Below are 6,691 nucleotides of genomic sequence, written 5' to 3' on the forward strand. Positions count from 1 at the left end.
TGCTATCTGGAAAGGGGAAGAGAAAAGAAAGGAGGATTGGGTAGGAAGAGCCTCCACTGTTGGGCATCTCGGAGAAAGTCTCTGCCCAGCTACTGAGCCCTAGAAGTTTGCCTTTTGAAAGAGTTCGACATTGGGCAGGAATGGCTCAGCTCTGGTTCTCCAGCCATGCTCAATCTTTAGTGGGGATCAGATCAGGGAGAGCATGGCCTTAACTTGAACCCTATGGTGGATCTCAAGGGCACAACAGCTACAGGCTGTCCTCTAGTCACACACCTGGCAGGTGCTTCTCTGTAGGAGGGAAACTGAGCAACACACTCCGATGGCTGCCACACTGCCAAGATCTTCTCCTACTTTGTGCTTGTCGATTTGTTACCTTTCCTTTATGGCATCTTTTGATGAAAAGAGCCTTTACATTTTTAATGCAGTCAAATTTACCACTACTTTTCTTTATGGCTTGTTCTTTTTGTGTTTTCAGATAAGTATTGCCTACACTGTGATCTTGAAAGTTTTCTATATTTGCTCCTAGAAGTCCAAAAGTTCTGCTTTTCAAATTTTTCACCTAGAATTTAATGGGTTCTTTTTGGTTTTGTGTTTCTGTATGGATTACCAAATTCCCAGTGCCATTAGTTGAACAATTCATTCTTTCTCCATGGATCCGGATGCCACTCCTGTCACATATCAAGTCTTCCCATGTAGAGAGACCTGTCTGGGGAACACCTGTTCTGTCTCATTGGTTCTATTTGTCTCTTTCTGCCACACTGCCTTAATTTAGTCAGTCTTAGAATCTTATAGGGCAAGTCACTCATCTTGTTTTTTTCAAAATTTTATAACTCTTTTGGCCCTTTGCTTTTTCACAGCCAGGTTAGAATCATCTTGTCTAGTTACAACACACACAAAAAAACCCTGCCTAGATTTGGTTTGGTGTCACATAGAATTTATAAATTAATTTAGGAAAAATTGAAATGACTGTGAACCTTTGTATCATGAACACCTTATTCATCTATTGAAGAATACCTAAATAAATGAAGCTTTATCATTTTCTTCATAAAGATCATGCATACATTTTATTAGATTTATTTCTGGTCCTTATAGCTTTTGTTTCTTTTTTAGATGTTAGCTTTAAAAGCTTGTGTTTTCTTTCTTTTTTTTTTTACTTTTTAAAAATTCAATTAGCCAACGTATAGTACATCATTAGTTTCAGATGTAGAGTTCAATAATTCATTAGTCGTGTATAACACCTGGTGCTCATCACATCACGTGCCCTCCTTAATGCCCATCACCCAATTACCCCATCCCCCCACCCACCTTCCCTCCAGCAATCCTCAGTTTGTTTCCTATAGTTAAGAATCTTTCATGGTTTGGGGCGCCTGGGTGGCTCAGTTGTTAAGCATCTGCCTTTGGCTCAGGTCATGATCCCAGAGTCCTGGGATCAAGTCCCACATCGGGCTCCCTGCTCCACGGGAAGTCTGCTTCTCCCTCTCCCACTCCCCCTGCTGTGTTCCCTCTCACGTTCTCTCTCTCTGTCAAATGAATAAAATAAAATCTTAAAAAAAAAAAAACCAAGAATCTTTCATGGTTTATCTCCCTCTCCGATTTCTTCCCAGTTTTCCCTCCCTTCTCCTATGATCTTCTGCACTGTTTCTTATATTCCACATATGCGTGAAACCACATTATAATTGTCTTTCTCTGATGGACTTATTTCTCTCAGCATAATATGCTCCAGTTCCATCCACGTCAATGTAAATGGTAAATATTCATTCTTTCTGATGGCTGAGTCATATTCCATATATACACACACCACATCTTCTTTATCCAAAAGCTTGTGTTTTCTAACAGTGATTGGTCATGAAAATGCAAAATGGTTGTTGTATAGTGCCCTTCTATTCAGCAAACTTGATGCATCTCTTACAAGTTGTATGAGTCTCGTTTTTACATAGCTCTAGAAAATCAGGATCCTCTGTACCCAAGGAAAATCCATGAACAGGCTCTTACCCTTGGTGACCTAAGCAGGGGAGAGGCTCTCTGCTGACTCCTCTGGCTAAGCAGCGACACACCCTTCTGGAGACCTGCCAGCGAGACAGAACTCTCTGGTGACATAGCTGTTGTGCTTGTTTAGATCAAACAAGGATCTGGACAGAGTGGCCTAGCTTGAGGTCAGCTTTACTGTTACAAAACAGAATGATCCCCAGGCAAAAGGCTCAGAGCCAGCCGGGTTAGACAAGGGGCTGCCTGGATGACCTGATTAAAAGATGTCGTTTCTTGATTGGCCACATCCACTCTGTCCTTCCACTCTCCCTACTTGAAAAGGCCTTGGGGACATCAGAAAGCAGGCCAGGAGGAGGAGGCAGCACTGCGTGGAGAAAGGGAGATAGAGTGAAGCCTGCCCCTCGCCCAGCCCACCCCCACTGAGCTCTCAAGCTGTTTCCAAACTAGGTTCCACCTCCAGTGCCCATCTGGCCTGGCTGCTGGAGGGCAGTTGGGCAGTTTGAGAGACCTATGTGAGGCCAGGAAGAGGTGTTTTGTGGACCATTGGCTTTGGGGTCATCTGAAGTAGATACTGGAGAGAGACAGAGAGAGACAGAGAGAGGATGAAAAGGTGAAGCCCATTTGGTGGACATGGGACCTCTCATCAGCCCTCAGCTGTCTCCACAAACAGTCCTGAGGAGAGGTGACTTTTTCCAGAGATACCAGTTTTATCTCTTCTCTCATTTCTCCATGGCCTATTGGGGTGTATAGGGTCCTGGTGACTTCATGTGAAGGCCTAGGTTTTATTCCCATATCTATCAAAGCTGTGAGCCAGTGGGGCACAATGAAAAATGAATATGCTTTGAGTCAGACAGATCTGAGTTAGAATCCCCATGTGGTCTCAAGCACGGTATAGTCAACTCTTCTGAGCTTTGATTTCTCTCTCTGCCTGAGGAAGAAGAAAATATTTTCTTTGTGGGGTTGGTCAGATAATTAAATTAACTCATGTACATCACACCAGAGAGGATGCCTGATAAAGGTGTTTGAGTCCTTGGATGGTTTGTGAGGAAATTGCAAGATCACTTCTCTGGTTTAATGGAGTGTTGAGTACTTGCCAATCTCACCTCTTTTCCAGCAAACCAGGAAACACGAGTTCCCCTGAAATGAGCAGCCACTACGTATGATGTTGTGTGCTCAGGATGGAGTTCATGTGCATATGTTAACCCATTTTAGCCTTAGGCCAGCTCTGTGACGTGCACAGAGTAGATATTATGGCTGTTCTGCAAATGAAGAAATTGAGGTCCAGAGAAGCAGCATGACTTCCCGAAGTTGGAGACAGGACACAGAAGAACTGAGATAAGCTCCGTGCTTCGTGGAAGCCTTTGCTGACCTTGGCCCTACTGGGTCATTTCCCTTCTCCTTTCCTGGCAACCTAGTTCCAGACCTCAGGTAACCCCATGGTTTTTAGCTAAGCTCCAGGGCAGTCCTGACTTCTCATTTTCAGATGACAAATTAAGTATTTCAATTGCCAGGAGCAACAGTTCACCGACTCCCATGACCCTCCCCATTTCTGGTGTTTTCCTGCCAACAAGAATTGACTGAAAAGCTATTGTTTTTCTTATTCTTGCTTTTCAGGGGAACTCCTATTCTGTATAAAGTCCCTGAGCTGGAACATGCAATCAGATAAAAGTAGAAAGGAAAGAAAGGTTAGTGGGAAGAAAAGAGGGGCAAGAGCAACTCTTTATAGGAATCAGCAAATCATTATTTAAAGCAAAAATGATTGTTTTTATATACTGACTTATAATTTCTGTGCATTTGTATGGCTTCCTCCATCCATCTGTAAGGTTCTGGAGGGAGAAAGTGTGTGTGATTGTGTGTGTGTGTGTGTGTGTGTCTGTTTGTCCATCTGTGTCTGTATTTAATCTTCTATGGCACCTGGCCTGGTATCTAACACATAAACAACTACCCTGTAGAAGGAAGGATCTGGTGGCCCATCTTTCCAGAAACGCCTTCTCCTCTGGCTTTCAGTTAGGCCTGACACTTACACCATGACTGTCTCCACCTCTTAGAGGGCTCTTCCCATTGACTAGGTTAACTGGGTCCTCCCCATTGTCCACAGAGCTGAGTGGAATACCACGGGAGAGGAGCTGTGATGAATTAGGTCAAGGGAACAGCTGATGCATGGGACTGTCAGTCCTGTGAGAGACCCAGCCGGGGATATGCTCCTGGGACATGCAGCATGGATGGCTCTGGCCTTGTAGGAAGAAGAGAAATGGCTCCACAAGGAGGAGCCCTGAGAAGCAAACACAGCTCACACCATCATCTGTCAGGATTAGCTTGACCTGGGTCTGGTTCCACGCTGCAGCCTGGGCCACAAGGCAGAGCAACACTCCGTGGCTCCTGTGTGAATCGAGCTGACAACCCCAGTCTTGTTCCTTTGGTCCCCATCAAAATCGTACTGGACAACTACAGACCTCTGCAGAGCAAGAAAAGCTCGGGAGCAAGGGCTGCCCATGGCCTCAATCCATCAGGACAAGACAAGAGGCTACTGACGTATGTTTCTTATTGGTCTGTTTGTCGGTTCACTGTTTTGATCATTGGTTTATTCACTCATTTGCTCCTTGATTCTCTCATTTAGCCACTCATTCAGTAACATGCTTATCCCTGCTTTGTTCCAAAATGGATTTAAGGTGAAACCAATTTATCCCAAAGAGGACATTTTTAAGGTACAGACAACGGGGTGTGGACAAATAAACAGTTACAATACAATTGCACACCTGTTGTCTTTCTAGTGATCATGGCTGAGTATATTCTATCTTACTATCAGTCAGTCCCTAAACACTGCAAAAATTTGTTTTCATAGCTGTTTATATTCTGTGTATTCTAATGACATCTCACTAATTGTCATACCATTCCTCAACAACCAAAAATTGCTCCCCAGATTAAGGCTGATGCAGCTGCAGCCCCCTGTCCCCCACCCTCAGCCTTTGTTGTCTGAAAACCTGCTCCTCCCACCCAAACAATGGCCTTGGGATTTTGCTCTCTCCTTTTTTTTTTTTTTTAAAGATTTTATTTATTCATTTGAAAGAGAGAGTGAGCGGGAGGGCGTGGGGCAGAGGGGGAAGCAGACTCCCCACTGAGCAGGGAGCCGGACACGGGACTCAATCCCAGGACCCTGAGATCATGACCTGAACCAAAGGCAGACCCTTAATCGGCTGAGCCCCCCAGGCGCTCCTGCTCTCTCCTTTCAAACAGAAGAACTTACAAACATGTCAATGAGAATGAATGTTAAACCAATCAGTAGACAATTTTTAAATGCAACTTGCAAACTACAGGTAAAAGGCAACATTTGCAGAGATCCCCCTCCGGGTCTAGTTCCCATTAGCTCAGTGAGAGTCCTTTTCTGCCTTCACTGAGGAGCTGCTGGTGAACCAGGACTTCTCTGGGTTTACTCAGAAAGAGACCCTTGTTCTCTTGACCTTCCACGTTTCATGAAAGAGCTGATTCCAAGCTAAGTCCTGTCCAGAGGACTATGGGAAATGCATTTAATCTCAGAGCAAGAGCTTTCTGCTGGGGAAATAGGGATTCCGCTGCCTGCCCTGCCCCTCTCCTCAGGCTGGCGGGGAGACGCCGAGCCCTGTGAAATGTACGTGAGTCAAGAGAGCGAGGATTCCTCCTCACACACCCATCTTCTGCCTGCTTCTCTTTGTTCTGTGTCCACCTGCACCCTGGAGGTTTTGCTGTGGTCAAGGTAAGTCGGATCACTCGGCAGAAGTCCACGGCCACGCTTTGCTTGCTTTTCGTTGTCGCTTGGCCTTGTTCTGTGTTAAATGACCCTGATACTTTTTCTTCCCACTTGCTCCAAACATCCTAGGTACTTTAAATGGAGTATTTGGTGCCCCAAACGTGCATTACAACGTGACGAAGAGGAGGAACAGACGTCTGTATAAACCAACATAAGAATGAAGCCAATCTCAGGTGCTGGGGTTGGGAGTTGAACCCTGCGATCCTCCAGCTACAAGTGACATTTGAGACTACCCAGGCCAATCCCTTGCCTTTGAAGGATGGAGACCCCTGGCTCCAGGTCACCCCAGTTCGTGAAAAACCAAGACCCGGGAGCCACTCTCTTTGTCTCTCCAGGCACAGACTGAGGGTAATGGCCAGCATTTGTACCTTGAGCTTTAAATATGTCTGAATGGGTTTGAATTTATTCTCTCATTTCATCTCCTCAAGATGTCACCTTTGTCAGATGAGGGGGAAATCGGGCCAGGGAAAGATAAATGGCTTCCTTCTGGTCATTCACAAAGTCAGTGTCTGGGTTGTATGTAGCGTCTGGGTCCTGGAATCCTAGAGCCTGAGCTTCCCAACAGCTGGTTTTAATAGCAATTAGAACATTTGCTGGACGGAGTGAGAGCAGAGCTCTGGACTAAAGGAGCCTGGTGATTTATGAGGAAGCCCGGGCATGTCAGATGTCACTACCCTTATACATCTTAGCTTGAAGTAAAGAAAGGTCTCTCCCGTCTGTGCTGAGGGCCAATTTACTCTTCAATGCAATGGAAGGATCTAGCAAAGCAGTTCTCAAAGTGTGGTCTCCAGACCAGCAGCGTCAGTGTCCCCTAGGGGATTATTAGAAATGCAAATTCCCGGGCGCCTGGGTGGCTCAGTTGGTTAAGCGACTGCCTTCGGCTCAGGTCATGATCCTGGAGTCCCTGGATGAGTCCCGCAT

The 6,691-nt window shown here is 45.5% G+C and overlaps 1 long non-coding RNA gene across 1 annotated transcript; it reads left to right on the forward strand.

The window, feature by feature from the left end:
• Positions 1 to 3,602: 3,602 nt before the first annotated feature.
• LOC118007787 lies at positions 3,603 to 6,171 on the forward strand. The gene is made up of 3 exons (XR_004678483.1): positions 3,603 to 3,671; positions 4,085 to 5,716; positions 5,840 to 6,171. It is a non-coding gene; the product is annotated as an uncharacterized LOC118007787 (long non-coding RNA).
• The last annotated feature ends 520 nt before the right edge of the window (positions 6,172 to 6,691 follow it).

Source organism: Mirounga leonina, unplaced genomic scaffold (assembly GCF_011800145.1).
Source record: "Mirounga leonina isolate KUSES-001 unplaced genomic scaffold, KU_Mleo_1.0 Mir_125, whole genome shotgun sequence".
Taxonomy (NCBI): domain Eukaryota; kingdom Metazoa; phylum Chordata; class Mammalia; order Carnivora; family Phocidae; genus Mirounga; species Mirounga leonina.